Source organism: Geotrypetes seraphini, chromosome 2, assembly GCF_902459505.1.
Source record: "Geotrypetes seraphini chromosome 2, aGeoSer1.1, whole genome shotgun sequence".
Taxonomy (NCBI): domain Eukaryota; kingdom Metazoa; phylum Chordata; class Amphibia; order Gymnophiona; family Dermophiidae; genus Geotrypetes; species Geotrypetes seraphini.
This window is the reverse complement of record NC_047085.1, coordinates 127,328,543-127,345,172: the sequence shown is the minus strand read 5'-3', so window position 1 is coordinate 127,345,172 and position 16,630 is coordinate 127,328,543. Positions and strand designations below refer to the sequence as shown.

Genomic DNA, 16,630 nt, shown 5'->3' with positions numbered 1-16,630 from the left:
CCCGGTGCAGAAGGGCAGACCAGGTCAGAGCCCATGACAGTAATTTAGCTGACTATCCTATGAACAGTGAAGATGAGTTTGACACAGAATGGCAGGACATACTAGAAGAGGAAAGGTTTGCCTTACCTGATGCAGTACCAAAGCCAAGCAGGAAATCTCTGCCCTAATATTACCCAGTTCCTATAAGGCAGAAATTAGAAAGTTTTCTTTCACAGAAATGTCACAGGCTGAGGAAGAAAAGCCCTTCCCCCCACACAAGCCAAAGGGGTGTGATTTTCCTCAGCTTAAAGCGAGGCTCAGCAGAGAGCAAGGGGAGAGACAGGAGAGACCAGGGAGACAGGAAGCTCATTGGGGGACTGGGCTTACCACAGACCATCCAGCTGAGGGACACAGCACAGATTGGGAAATAACAGAGGAGAAAGCTGAAGGTAACCCACCTTAAGAGTTATTTTACTCAGAGCCAAGTGAGGCTATGATTGTCGAGGACAACAGTGCCGCAGCTGAAGTTTGCCCAGAGCAAATAGAAGTGGCTTGAAACAAACGTGAGTTTGCTGGATGTTTTCCATTGCTGTTTTTTCTGGTATGCAGGCTGTGGATGCTGCAAGAGAAGGTATTTTTAGACTGGAAAGTTTTCTGCATTTTTTCTCTGTGCCTTAAAACTAAGGAACTGTATCTTTCACTGAGCAGAACAGTGGTTAAACACTGGGCAGGAAACTCAGCCTGTTTTGTGTTTATGAATCATTGCTGACAAAGCTCCGTGCTCAGAGACCAGCTGCTAGCTGTTGCCATAGCAGCCCACTGATTGCACAGTGCCTGCATGTCTCTCTTAAAATGTAGTGAAAATCTCTGTGAGTAAATGCTGGTATATTTTCATTGCTAACCATCATCCTAGTTTGTGACTGGTTTGTGACTAAGTCTGTCCTTTAGAGCCATTATTGTTTCTCTGCTACATGAAAGCCATAAAACTGCCTCTCTACAGAAATAGGAACTTATTGTTTGGAAGTGAAAACTTTCAAACATTTCCAAAATGAGGCACTAGTGAAGAGGACTGTGCTTAACTCACTTACCAAGCCCAGAGCCAGTGACTGGGTTAAACCTGATTTGTGGATTACAATACAAATCTTGTTGATATTTTGGTTTTGCTTTCATGAAAACCTGGGATGAGCTTATGTTTGTGTTACATTACCAGGCTCATGATATGGACTATGATTTTGAGGCCATTGGCCAAATAAAGTTTACATTTTTTTTCTTATGGCCATTCTAACTAAGTGGTGTTCATTAAAAGACCATTTGCAAGAGCATTTGCAACGCCGCCACAATGACCACCAAAACCTTGCTGAATGTCAGCGGAGTCGTGGCCAGACAAAAGGAAGCACACAAAATTGATAGTGTTGCCCCAAGATTGCAAAGTGCAGGAAGCGATTGAGAGGCCCAAATGGGAATATGAAAGCATGTCTCTGTCAGAATGAGAGAAGTCAAAAACTCCCTTGGTTGAACTACTAGAATTGCAGACCGCAGAGTTTCCATGCAGAAGGACAGAACTTGGAGAGCTCTGTGGACCCCTTTCAAAACTAAGATGGGCCAAAAAGTCCCTTTGTGCTTTGGCACCAACAAAGTAAATCGAGTACCTGCCAATACACCACTCCTGAGGAGGACTGGGACTATGGCTTTGAGATCTAGCAATCCTTGAAGGTCTGGCAAAAAGCCTGCTTCTTCCACACTGTCTGACAGGGAGAAGCGAGAAAATGACCTGGCAAAGGATGGGCCAAAACGTAACCATCCAGAATCACCTCCAGTACCCACTGATCGGACATGATCTCTGCCCACGTTGGATAAAAATCACATAGCCGGTCGCCTACCAGAATTACAGCAGGCGCCGGCAAACAGTCATTGGGCAGGACGGGCTGCAGGGGAGCCAGTAGGGGCACTACCAGCACCACGGAGGGCCCCTCAAAGACTGCATGTACTGGAAATATCGGCCTCTGGAAAGCCCAGGGGGTCAGAAAAGAAGAAGCTCCTCGCCCAGGGCGGAGACAGTGGAAATCACGCCCACGCCCACAAGCAGTACCACCTCATGCCAATGGCCTAGCTCTATCTTCAGACAAACAAGGCACTTTAACAGCTGTTAAGAACTGAACCAACCTGTCTAGATCCTCAGTTATTCCGAAGCGATTATTTGATTGTTTTACGCTCTGGAAGATTGTGCTGACAGATTTGAGAAGCCCCTGTCACCTTGTTAAATTATTGTTTTTGGCAATCTCCACTCCTGATGAAGGTGGCGAAACGGAGCTCTGTCGAGTGGTGATATCAATTCTTGTGTGGCAGTATATCTCTCCAACAAGATTCAGCTAAGTACTCCTCTGTGAATAACAGTTCTGGATACATTTTCCCATGAATTAAGTGGTGTGATGAATTGTAATAAGGAAGTATGAACTTTATACAGGATATGAATTCCTCTTGATTCAAGTTGTGGTCTTGGATATCTATTTCTCCACAAATTTTCCATGAACTTTTTAACTTGTGGGTTCCAGCACTAACTTTTTCAATATTTTTTCATGAACTTTTTAAATATCTTTATGCACCTTTGCTATAATTAAGTGACACTATGAAATTTCAATGTGATGCAGTAGAGTACGACAATTTTACTATGAATTTTTTGTGAGAACTTTGCACTTTATATTTTAATTATTTTTGATACTGTGACGATTCTTGGGAGTGTATTTATTATATATATATTTTTTCATTTTTTTCCCTTTTTTTCCCCGGTGTTAATGTTTGAACTTGATTTAGATGGGATTTTGATTAGATTGATTACACTAAATAGGACTAAATGATGTATGGGGCAGTTCTTATTTAGACTTATGTCTGGTGCTGGTCACCTATGAGTTACTGCCTGAGCCCAAAATCCTTCATTTGCATGCCAAGGGTTCATACTGATGTCCATTATTTAAAGAATTTTTGGAATAATTTTGCATTTTTCTAAGTTCAAACATTCTCCCCGAGGGATTAAGAGAGTTAGCCAATTTATAGATTGGATTCCAGATCCTCACCAAACATGAAAGACCTCCACAAGGGGAATCTTGACAGCTGAGCTTTGGACGCCGCATCCACCGACCCTGCTCGAAGCCACAAGGTGCGGCGTGCTGCCATACCAAAAGCCATAGACTTGGCAGAAGCTCGCAATACATACATACATGGCATCTGAGAGATAAGAAGCACCCATTTCAAATTTGGCAATTTCCTGCTCTACTATGTCCCAATGAACAGACTCATGGACAAGGACACGCTCGGCCCAGCAAAAATACGCCCAAATGATCAGCCCGCAATACAGCGCTGCCCTCTGTATGAGGAGAGATTCCAAAGGAGAACAGCACTATCACTGAATGGGGCCAACCCATAGAGGATGTCGAGGGCAAAAAAAAAAAACACCTGAGACCCCTGGGTCAGAAGCAGGACCTCTGGCCGCAGCAATAAAGCCAATCATGTAAAATAGGAGGAAAAAACCCCTAGTGGCCCCATGAAACTCCATGCCACAGCAGGGGACCCAGCAAACAGCCTGCTGCCTATGTCACCAAACAGGGGTGAGGTCACCTGAGGCTAAACAAAAATGGAGGTGCTTCCCACCAAAAATGGAGCAGAATCACCAAAAAAATAAGCTCATAGACCTGCAGTGGCTAGAAAGCCTAAACCGCCCCAGCTGCTAAAGCAGGCAAGCCGGCATCAGCTGTAAAAAGAGTCCTCAGCTACTTCGCGGAAAGGGCTTCTTCACGAACAGCTGCCGGCCGCGACGCACTCACAAAGGGGATCCCTGGCCGCCGGCACCCAATACCAATGAGGATTCCCCTTTGCAGTGGCCTGCCTCGCTCGAACAGGACAGCCGCAAGTGCCTCACGGCTGGATTACAATAAGCACTTTTCCCCTTGCAAAAGTGCTCATTGCTCCAGACACGACCTAGCTAGAATAAAAGTGCCGGTTAACAAAAAAATACAGTACTTTTAAAGGGAAAGAGCCCTTTAGACCGGCACAGCCTCAGGATTAATTTTTTCCCAGAACAGACTCCACGGCTCTCAAAGCTGGAGGCCTGACCAACCAGGGGCCCAGGCTGCCAGCTGAGGCCCTCTACAAAAATGTGGGGAGGTGGAGGAAAAGGGGGGGAGGGACCCAGCATGAGACCCACTGGGTTTGACACCCTCCGAGGTCAGACAGATCCCCAAACAGGACCCATGTCCAAGCTCCGTCCAACACTAAAAAGGGGACCAAGAGTCCTAAAACAAATTCCAAAAAGCCTAACAGAGGGAGCCAGATTTTTTCTACCTCAACTTGCTGGAGACTGAGAGACTGGATTGCTATAGGGAGCCTCAGCTAATATACTATAACAAGTTTTTGTCTCAGTCTCCACCTGTTGGTCACTCCACCTGCTGGAGACTGAGAGACTGGATTGCTAGAGGGAGCCTCAGCTAATATACTACAACAAGTTTTGGTCTCAGTCTCCACCTGCTGGTCATAGTGAGGAATAAACCCATCTGTAAAGAATAACTATACCGGTCTACCAGGCGATACAGAAAAGTGAAAATATTATAATGCCTTTGTATTATTCTATGGTGTGACTACACCACCAATAACATGTGCAATTCTGGTCACCACATCCCACAAAAGATATGGTGAAATAAGAAAAGATTCAGAGAAGAGCAACGAAAATGATAAAGGGGATGAAACAACGCCCCTACGAGGAAAGGCTAAATTGGCTAGGGCTCTTCAGCTTAGAAAAGAGACAACTCAGGAGAGATATGATAGAGGTACCTTAAGGATATGGCGATACTCGAGAGGGTTCAGAAAAGAGCGACGCAATTGATAAAAGGTATGGAAAACCTTTTATATGCTGAGAGATTGGAGAAACTGGGGCTCTTTTCCCTGGAAAAGCGGAGACTTAGAGGGGACATGATAGAGACTTACAAGATCATGAAAGGCATAGAGAAAGTGAAGAGGGACAAATTCTTCAAACTTACAGAAACTACAAGAATGAGAGGGCATACGGAAAAATTAAGAGGGGACAGATTCAGAACCAATGCTAGGAAGTTCTTCTTCCCCCAAAGGGTGGAGGACACCTGGAATGCGCTTCCAGAGGATGTGATAGAACAGGGTACGGTATCGGGGTTCAAGAAGGGATTGGATGAATTCCTGAAGAAAAAAGGGATAGAAGGGTATAGATAGAGGATCACTATACAGGTCCTAGACCTGATGGGCCGCCGCATGAGCGGACTGCTGGGCAAGATGGACCTCTGGTCTGACCCAGCAGAGGCACTGCTTATGTTCTTATGTTCTTAGGTCTATAATATACTGAGTGGAGTGGAACAGGTAGTCTTGAATCATTAAATTAACCTTTTCCAAAAATACTAGGACTAAGGGATATGCAATTAAGCTACTAATTAGTAAATTTAAAACATAGAGAAAATATTTATTCACTCAATATGTAATTAAACTCTGAAATTCATTGCCAGAGAACACAGTACAGTTATTATCTGGTTCTCACAGTTCTTGAAAAATGGGTCTTATGAAGTGTGGAAAGGCGGAACAAAATCCCAAAGCTGGAAGTCCTCCTGTGGGGGTCCCACAAGGTTCCCCACTTTTACCTTTGCTATTCAATGTCTGCTTATGAGCAGTGGGTAGAAGTGTCCCCTTCCTGCAGACTCACCTCTTCAATGCACACAATATTTTCATGCTCTGTGCAGCCAATGAATCACTGGATGACACATTACACCTCATAAACACTACTGTTGAAAGCCTGAGTACTTGGGCTCAGAACCACTTCCTTAAGATCAACAAAGACCAGGGTTCTCTGGTAGAGAATGACCCAGTGGTTGTTACCCGCGGCTAGCCGCAAGTAGCCGCAGGTAACCCGCCGAAACAGGGAAGAAAAAATAGTGGTCTCTGCGGGAGAGCAAGAGGACTTCTGGCCGCGAGAGCCGCATGCACGAGGCACGCCGGCGAGAAGAACAGAGCGGGAGAGCCAGTGAGGGAGGAGGCAGGCAGCTCGCAGCAGCTTGGGGTCACGGCGAGAGGGAGCACCGTCCACCCCCACCGTGTCAGGGGCACAGTCAGTGCCCGGGCTCCTCCTTAAAAGGAGGCGAGTCGGGCGCTCAGCCGGAGGACTTCTGGCTGCGAGAGCCGCATGCACAAGGCACGCCGGAGAGAGGAGCAGAGCGGGAGAGCCAGTGAGGGAGGAGGCAGGCAGCTCGCAGCAGCTTGGGGTCGAGGCGAGAGGGAGCTCCGCCCACCCCCACCGCGTCAGAGGCACAGTCAGCGCCCGGGCTCCTCCTTAAAAGGAGGCGAGCCAACGGCGTGCAGCCATTCGGCGCGCGGCAAAGGCACTAGCCTTAGCGAGAGCGCCTTTGCGAAGGGTACAGTCAAAGTGATTTACATTTATGTAGGTACTTTCTCTGTCCCTAGTGGGCTCACAACCTAAATATTGTACCTGGGGTAATGGAGGATTAAGTGGTTTGACCAGAGTCACAAGGAGCTGCAGTGAGAATTGAACCCAGCTCTCCAGGTTCACAACCCTTTCAACTAACCGTGTTTCCCCGAAAATAAGCCCTAGCTGATTTTTAAAGATGCTCCTATAATATAAGCTCTACCCCAAAAATAAGCCCTAGTTAAGATTGACCCCGCAGCCACCCTGAATATCCCTGACACTCCCCGACTCCATCCCTAGTTTTAAAAAAAAAAATTCCAGGCTTCTACTATTTCTGGGCTGCTGCTCACCATCAGTAGTAGAAGGGGAAGATAAATACCAAAACAATCACTCATCAATTCAGCAACTCCCACCCCAGTGAGACCTGCATACCTCCACTCTGAAGCCTCCTAAAACAGCGGCGGCGACAGCGCTCTGAACAGGCTGCTCCACGGCCTTCCCTCTGCTGTATCACTGATGACATCATCAGTGATTTAGCAGAGGGAAGGCCCTGGCAGGGAAGGCTGCAAAGCAGCCCATTCAAAGTGCTGCCGCAGCTGTTTTTGGATGCCTTGGAGGTATGTCAGTCTCATGGTGGGAGGGTTGGTGGGGTTCTGCTGCACAGGGGAATGGGAGGGAGGGATAGAAAGAAGCTGCACAAGGGGATGGATGGTAGGAAAGATGCTATACATGGGGGGGGGAGAAAAGAAAGAGGAAGAATTGGGGTGGAGAGGAAGGGAGAGATGATTGTTGTACATGAAAAAAAATTACATCCCCTGAAAATAAGCCCTAATGCAATTTTTGGAACTAAATTAATATAAGACCCTGACTTTTTCGGGGAAACATGGTAGATGCTGGTGCTGAACAGAAGGCTGGTCCCAGTGGTTAGGAGACTGGCATATCAGCATCAATTCCATAGAGGGATAGCAGTTCTTGCAGCACCAATACTGCTCAAATATTGAAGGTGCCAATGACCTGGGGCTAGTGGCATCATGCTTCCAAAGAGACTGATATTGGTGCTTCTATGCCTTCACTGAACACACCTAGATATAGAAATTATTCAAGTGGCTATGCAAGTAGCCGGACCAACTTCATCCACTCAATATAATAATACACCGGCTAAATATCACATCCCCATATTAATAAAAGGATGGTTATAAGAAAATATTTTGATACTCAATCCTCAGAGGGAAAATGTACCCGTTGGCTCAGGTGAATGAAATACCCTGAACCCACTCTTCACGGGATCTCATAGGATCAAAATATATCATATTATGCAAGATATTTATTAAATTTTTCTGTAATAAATATGAACTTGTACTTAGCTTATAAAGTTCTCTCTTTTTTTGAACATATTTAAACATATTTAAAATAGGAGCGCCTCCACCAACATGACCATGTTTCATGTACTTTCCTCAGGGTCGAGGCTCCCTTGTTAATATTTTCTTATGAGATTCGCTCCTCTCGATGTGAAATCTTTCATTTTTCATTTTTGGTCATGTTGGTGGAGGCGCTCCTATTTTAAATATGTTCAAAAAAAGAGAGAACTTTATAAGCTAAGTACAAGTTCATATTTATTACAGAAAAATTTAATAAATATCTTGCATAATATGATATATTTTGATCCTATGAGATCCCGTGAAGAGTGGGTTCAGGGTATTTCATTCACCTGAGCCAACGGGTACATTTTCCCTCTGAGGATTGAGTATCAAAATATTTTCTTATAACCATCCTTTTATTAATATGGGGATGTGATATTTAGCCGGTGTATTATTATATTCACTGAACACACAACATAGGAGTCCCCTGTTGATGACAAGGATGTTGTCAAATCCTGACATCCTCAGAGTTGAAGCCAATACACACTGGTCCAATGGGGCCCTACCACTGCCTGATTTCAAGGACAGAGGTGGATGGAGGTGGCCTCTTTGATACCAGTGCACTTCCAGTGTCCGATGCAGCTCTTATAACCATGGAAAACGATGCCTCTGATGCCAATGTATTGGTCTTAGAGACACCAGAAACCTCATGCACAGGGCCTCTCTACTCTTTTGGGTCCATTTCTGCATGTTTAAACAAAGAACACAATTAGAGACCTTGTGGTCAGGGCTTACGTATGACAAACACCAGTTATGGTGTCAATTCCATAAATGACTCTGTTACACCTAGAGTATGGCTTAAAACTACAGGGAGATTTCTGTGGCATCGAGGGAAAAATAGCCAATGCAAAATCAAACTGCTCAGATATGAAAAATAAAGACACTAAGCAAGGAGCAAGAGTCTTGGCTGAAAACATGAAGAAAACCATTGAGAGGGCTTTAAACTAAGGACCAGGGGAAAGCCGACAGTCGACAACCAGCCGATGGCCCGGGCATCAGTAGATCCCAAAGTAGGAACTACAAGCAACTGCTCAGATAAAGGGGAAGAGCATGCTGAAATCGAAAGTATTAGAGAAAAAGCGCAAATAGATATAAAATGTGACGTGAAGACTAAAAAGTTCAGGAAGGTACCACCAAGGGAACTCAATTGTATGCACACGAATGCGCAAAGGGAGTCAACTTTGATGATGCCTGCTTTCGCCTGTTGGTTCATCTGCTATTCTGAGTGTTCTGGACTACTGCAACATCATATACTTAGGCGCCTTCAAGAAAATCACCAGGAAGTTGAGGTTGGTCCAAAACACTGCCGTCCGTCTCATCTTTGGCCTGAAGAAATGGGAACACATAACCCCTTTCTACCATAAATTGCACTGGCTGCCGTTCGAATCGGGAGTCCTATTTAAGTTCTCATGCTTCTGCCTCAAAGCAATATTTGGTCTGTCACCGGATTATTTTGTCCACATTTCAACCTGAATTACAACAATAAGAGCTCCCGCAGAATAAATCTGTTCACTTTTCCCTCACTGAAATCGTGTCATCTTAAAAGATTCTTCGAAAGAACCTTCTCTTTCCAAGCGGCCAAACTAAACTCATGGCTCGCCCAAATTGTGCTTGATGCCGCCTCTTATCTCAATTTTAGAAAACAAATTAAAACTCAACTTTTCAACAGACCAAATCCTTAACGTTCTCCATCACTATCACTCCCCATTCTTTTAAGATTGTTGCTCCCTCCTATTGGTGTGTATGTACTTTTTTTTTTTTTTTTCCTTTCACTTAAATTGTAGACATATAACTTGTTTGACTCTATGATTGCTTTGTTATGTTCTTCAATTTCAACTACATTGTTTGTACTGCATTTAACCGCCTAGAACTCCCTGGGTATGGCGGTATACAAAAATAAAATTATTATTATTATTATTAAATGTATGTACAAGAATGCCAGAAGCTTGAGAAACAAAATGGGGGAACTGGAGGCACTAACAAAATGAGAAGAACTGGATATCATCGGAATAACAAAAACATGGTGGAACGAGGAAAACGAATGAGACACAGTACTACAGGGATACAAACTATATAGAAGAGATAGAATAGGGCAAAAAGGGAGAGGTATTGCCCTGTATGTCCAAGAAGCAATAGAGTCTATCAGAGAAGGAAAGACGGAAGAAAAAGAAAAACTGGAATTCCTCTGGATAAAGATTCCTAGGCAAAATGAAGCAGACATAAAAATAGGCCTCTACTATCGACCTCCAGGACAGACGGAAGAAACAGACGTAGAAATGATAGAGGAAATCAACTATGGATGTAGAACAGGTAATGTAACGATCATGGGAGACTTCAACTTTCCGGAGATAAACTGGAGCCGAGGAACCTCAAACTGCAGCAGGGAATCAATGTTCCTGGAAATGATAGAGGACTGCTTCCTAGAACAAATGGTGGGAGAACCGACAAGAGGAACCGCAACCTTGGACTTGGTCCTAAATGGCTTAACTGGAAGGACAACAGATGTAGAGGTCACGGTCCCGTTGGGGACGAGCGATCACAGCGTGATCAATTTTAAACTTGGCGTAGGGAAGGGGAAACGAACCAACACTCAAACCACAACCCTTAACTACAGAAAAGGGAAATACGACAGCATGAGAGTCATGGTTAAAAAATGGCTCAAAAACAGGACAGCCAAAATCAAAACGGTCGATCAAGCATGGTCCCTACTAAAAAATACCATCACCGAAGCACAGAATCTCTACATTCCGCGGATATCCAAAGGAAGGAAAAATAAGAAAAAAGGAGAACCAACTTGGCTAACTAAAGAGGTGAAGGAAGCAGTAAGGGAAAAGAAGAACTTGTTTAAAAAATGGAAACGTGAACACATAACGGAGGCCTGGAACAGTCACAAGGTTGACCAGAAGAAGTGTCACAAGGCGGTAAGAGACGCCAAAAAGGCCTATGAGGAAAAGATAGCGCAAGAAGCCAAAAACTTCAAGCTCTTTTTTAAGATACATAAAAGGGAAGAAATCAGCAAAGGAGGCAGTAGACCCTCTCGACGACCAAGGAAGAAAAGGGTGCATAAAGGAAGACAAACAGATTGCAGATAGGCTAAACTCATTCTTTGCATCTGTCTTTACCAAGGAGGACACTGCAATAATACCTGAAACAGGGAAAGTATTCAAGGGAGAAATAGAGGAAAGCCTCACCACTGTGAATGTGGATTTGGACATGATATACTATCAGATCGACAAACTAAAAAGTGACAAATCCCCTGGACCAGATGGAATTCATCCAAGAGTGCTAAAGGAGCTTAAAGTAGAAATCGGAGAACTATTACAATCCTTAGCTAACTTGTCAATCAGAACCGGGCGAACACCAGACAACTGGAAGATAGCAAATGTCATACCAATCTTCAAAAAAAGGATCGAGAGGAGAACCGGGCAACTATAGACCTGTGAGATGGTTGAAGCACTAATAAAGGATAGCATAGTGCAACACCTGGAAAATCACGACCTGATGAGAGCTAGTCAACACGGCTTCCAGAAGGGGAAGTCATGTTTGACGAATTTACTTCAATTTTTTTGAGGAGGTGAACAAACAAATCGATAACGGTGAGCCGGTGGATATAATATACCTGGACTTCCAGAAAGCATTCAACAAGGTTCCACATGCAAGGCTTCTGAAGAATCTACAAAGCCATGGAATAGAAGGGGATATACTAAGATGGATAGGCGGATGGTTGGAAAACAGATTGCAGAGGGTGGGCATAAATGGGAAGTTCTCGGATTGGGAAAAAGTGACAAGCGGTGTGCCCCAGGGTTCGGTTCTTGGGCCAATCTTGTTCAATATCTTCATAAACAACTTAGAAGAAGAAACAACAAGTAATTTAATCAAGTTTGCGGACGACACAAAACTGTGTAGGGCATTTGGGTCACAAAAGGACAGAGAAGAACTCCAGAGAGATTTGAACCAGCTAGAGAAATGGGCGGAAAAGTGGCAGATGAAGTTTAATATAGAAAAATGCAAAGTGATGCACCTGGGTAAGAAGAACAAGGAACATGAATACAAAATGTTAGGTACAGCATTGGGAAAGAGCAATCAAGAAAAGGATCTGGGGGTACTGATAGACAAGACCCTGAAGCCGTCGGCTCAATGCGCAGCGGTGGCAAAGAAAGCAAACAGGATGTTGGCCATGATAAAGATGGGAATCACGAGCAGATCGGCGGACGTCATAATGCCGCTTTATAGAGCTATGGTCAGACCACACTTGGAATACTGTATCCAACATTGGTCTCCCTACCTGAAGAAGGATATAACCCTGTTGGAGAGGGTGCAAAGGCGAGCCACGAAGCTAGTAAAAGGCTTCGAGAATTTGAGCTACAATGAATGCCTCGGAAAACTGGGATTATTCACCCTCGAGAAGAGAAGGCTGCGAGGGGATATGATAGAGACTTTCAAAATACTAAAAGGATTTGACAAAATAGAGCAAAAACCATTATTATTCACGTTGTCAAATGTGACTTGAACAGAAACTGAGGGGCACCAGGCCCAGGACAAATATCAGAAAGTTCTGTTTCTCTCAGTGAGTGGTGGACACTTGGAATGCTCTCCTGGAGGAGGTTGTGTCGGAGACCACCATTCCAAGATTCAAGGGCAAGTTGGATGCACACCTCCTTGCAAAACATATTGAGGGGTACGGGTAAACAGGGTCTTTAGCAGGGAACACCGGGTTTGGCCTCCGCGTGTGCGGGTCGCCGGACAGGATGGACCTAGGGTCTGATCCGGTGAATGGCATTTCTTATGTTCTTATGACATCTCTTAAGAAAGAGAAAAAACTACTCAGGCTGGTCTCGAACCTAAGCAGGCCTCAGGAGCTTTTAAATGTCTTCATAGCATTACAATTGCTTATATTTCTAAATATTTTCATCTTCTGAACAGTAATATTATTTATGACACCAGACAACAGTTTTTACTTTGTTTTCCTGCTGAACGGAAGATAAGATCTTGTAAGTTACTTAAACTGGCTTTATCTTATCAGGTTGTATCTGTTTGAAACTCTTTATTCTTTTTCTATTTAACTGGTACCACAGTATTTGAAATTTAGAAAGTTGTTAAAAACTTTTTTTTAATTTAAAAAGTGTTTTATTTTCTGTTTAAAAAAATTTATTGACTTTTTGTACAGTGGAGTAGAGAGGAAAGTATGCACCCAGGGAAGAGGTACCTGACATCGCTGTGCCATGTGGCTCCCAGCTTTGCCACATTATGAAGCCCCTCATGCATCCTTCTCCATGGCCCTCCCCCTTTCACCTCATCAAATCTTTGCAGTCTTTTTACTCACTGCTCATGCTGGCCTCATCCTTCCCTCTGACTTCACTTCCTGATACCTGTGAAGAGGGAGGGATGAGGCTGGTACAAGCTGCTGGTAAAAGATACTGATTGCGGCTAGCAAAGATAAGAAGAGGTACAAGGGGAGAAGAGGAGAAGTGCCAGCACCCCTGCTGAGGCAGTCCATAGGGCAGTCTGCCCCCCTACTACCCCAGTGTTCTCCCCAGAAATTTTTTTCAGCCGGGTGGCATGAAAAAGTTGCCGGGTGGGGCAGGATGGGGAAATTTGGTGGTGGGGAAAATTAAATTTGTACTATTTTTATTAATTATTATTATTATTTTCCAATGCTCAATATGACTCTCTTTTTTAAGGGTTGACACTTAGGTAGTGTTCCAGTAGCATTTAAGCCAACCTTGTAAAAAAGTAATGCAGATCCTTTTATTCCAAATAACTACTAGCCAGTATCAAACCTTCCATTTCTTTCAAAGCTACCGTACTTGAGAGAGTGATATTCAACCAACTTCAAATTCATGTTGAATCAGTTAATGCTTTGCATCCCCGGCAATATGGTTTTTGTTTAAGACATAGCACAGAGACAGTAGTTCCTGCAAACTGCAATAGCAATTCTGCCACAGCAAATGCACTGAAGCCCATAGGAATTGAATGGACTTTGGTGAATTTGCCATGGGAGAATTGCTACTGTGGCCTTGTAAAAGAGGCTCTTACTGCGTGAACTCCATTGTCACCTAGACCAGTGTTTCTCAACTTTTTCAAGTCAAGTACCCCCTAAGTCTAACAAATACCAACCAAGTACCCCAGCCCAAGCTCTACCCCTTACCCCACCCCCATTTATAATAGTACTAATTGTAATGCAATTTCTTCCATTAATACACAATATAATCTTAATAATTCACAATGGTAACCATAAATTTAAAAAAAAAAAAAAAAAACCCCACAAAAAAAAACACAAAGCACACTGTATGCAGAGAAAATGATAATTATCATTTATATTTGTTTTATTTTTCAAAGCGGTCAAGGCAGATGACTAAAATATGCAATGTCACCTCAGTAACAACTATAGTGCAAAATATAGATAGCAGATTATAAATTCTCAAAACTGACACATTTCGATCACTAAATTGGAAATAAAATCATTTTTCCTACCTTTGTTGTCTGGTGATTTCATGAGTCTCTGGTTGCACTTCCTTTTGACTGTGCATCCAATATTTCTTTCTTTCTGCTTCCTGCATGCTTCCCCTCCTCGGACCTCATTCCTTACCCAACCAACATCTCTCTCTGTCCCTCCATGAGTCTAACTTTCCTTTCTCTCTCCTCTACCCCTATTGTCAACATGTCTCCCTTTCTCTCCCTCTTCTGTTATGATCTTGCATCTCTCTGTTCTTCCTCAGGGTCTCTCCCCCCCCCCCCCCCACGTCTCTTCTCTGTCTGCACCTCCCATAGTCCAGCATCTGCCTCATGTCATAGAAAGATGATGGCAGATAAAGACCAAATGGCCCATCCAGTCTGCCCCTTTGGTCCAGGCCTCTGTCTCTCTGTTGCTTACAAATACCCTCCATCCCCAGCATTTGTTCTCCTTTCTTCCAGGTCTTTCTCTGACTCTCTCTCTCTACTTCCTTCCTTCCTCCTTGATCCAAAATCTTTCCACCTCTCTGCAATCGCTTTCTCTCTTCACTCTATACACCCCCAAGTTCAACATCTGCCCCCCCTTTGTTTCAGGTTTCTCCCTCTATGTTCCTTCTGCTAACTTTTCGAGTCCTCCCACCTTTGTTTCAGGTCTTTCTGTATCTCTCACTCTCACTGTCTTCCACCTACCCAGGACCTGGTATATGCATATCTCTCTCCTCGGTTCAGGGTGTTTCCCCTCTCTGCAGTCTCTTTCTCTCCCTCTATACCCCTCTAGTCCAGCATCTGCCCTGTCTTCCCCCTCCTTTTTGGTTTGTCTACTTTCCCACCCCTCCTCAAGGTCCTTTTCTATCTCTCTGTCTCCTCCTCTTCCTCTCCCCACTCCCCTAATGTCCAGATCCAGCGTCTCTGAAAAGTTTTTTTTTAAAGTTACTGACAAATTCATATGCCCTTTCCCCTGTAATATCAACCATAACCCCCCCCCCACCCCCAAACCCACTCACATTCTTCTTTCTGAAACTCCCCGAGCATGGAAACATAACCAATTGTACCACAAAATCACCCTATACTGAGCAACAGACACTCCTCTGAGCTCTTAACTCCTGCGCTGTAGTGTCCAACTTCTTTTTGATTTGAGTCATGGTTGCCAAATACAAACTGTTTATACACTGCACATATCACAAAGAGGCTTTTCTTTTGTTTTTATGCAAATCAAAAAGACATGGGGTATACACACAGCATCCCCCTTTTGGGAAAAGAATAAAGTATAGTATACTTCCAATCCAAGCAAAACATAACTACCCGCCCCACACACACACACACACACACACACACCAAAAAAAGAGGAGCTCATGGGGTGGGGGAAGAGAGGTTATCTGCACAGTGAGAAGATAACTTACATGGATTGGCAGGTTCAACTCTAGAGAGGCTGTCCCGCAGAATTAAATAAAGGGGGTGGCTGACAGTTTCACTGCCATAGCTCCTCCTCCTCCTCAATTATCTTCCACTCGACCCCTCTACATACAAAATAAAAAAAAGGAGGGGGGGGGTTGAACAGAATTAAAATAAATGCAGGATCGGACTTAGAAGTCAGCTGCCCATCAGTCTGCCTTAGGAGGCCTGCATTCCGTCTTCAGCTCATCTCCCTCTCCCTTTACCTTACAACTTTCTTTTTGGCTTCCCTATGCTGCGAATTTTGACTTTTTTTTTTTTTTTTAACCAAAACTGTTGGGAGATGGGAAAAAAAGACTGTACAAGAAAAATCTCTCCTGGCGAGGCAGTTAGTAACAACAGGATCTGAATCGCCAGCGCATTCTCTCATTACACGAAGGCCGTCACCGCTCAGGGAAGGAAACACAGACGGTACAGTCGGCGGCAGCACGTGCACACACACAGACACCTACACACGCCTCTCACATTGATGAAAGCTACTGGTAAAAAATAAATAAATAACCCACCGGTTCACCTCCAAACCTCCTCCCTCACTCTTCAGGCTCCTACCCCAGCTGTTGGCCATCCGCCCCAGGATCTCTTTACTCCACGGGTTGTAAATTAAGTGCTTCCAGTCGACGCGGGTCTGTCCAAAGGTTTATTGCTCTTCTCTTTGGCCATGGCGGGCTTGCTAGTGTTGGCGCTCTTCCCATACCGACGGCGGCACAGCTCTTTCTCAAAGTTGAAGCTCCTGCCGCGGCACCGGAATTTTCATTGGCTCAGCTAGGGCACAACAGACCAATCACAAACGGCCTCAGAGTTCTAAGGTCTTTTGTGATTGGTCTGTTGTGCTGCAGCTGAACCAATGAAAAAAAACCCTCAGCAATAGGCGGTCTGGACCCAACCAAAAAGTAGCTCA

General features: G+C 44.3%; 1 protein-coding gene across 4 annotated transcripts in view; it reads right to left on the bottom strand.

Moving 5' to 3' along the window:
* NOL4 (nucleolar protein 4) overlaps window positions 1–16,630 on the bottom strand; it is a 664,456-nt gene that overhangs the window by 481,878 nt on the left and 165,948 nt on the right. Inside the window, exon 1 of one of the 4 annotated variants that reach the window (XM_033934885.1) lies at window positions 438–490. The exons of the other annotated variants lie outside the window; for them this stretch is intronic. The gene's annotated coding sequence lies outside the window, so the exon portion shown is untranslated. Of the gene's footprint in view, window positions 1–437; window positions 491–16,630 lie in introns of those variants that run through there. 4 annotated transcript variants of the gene reach the window in all.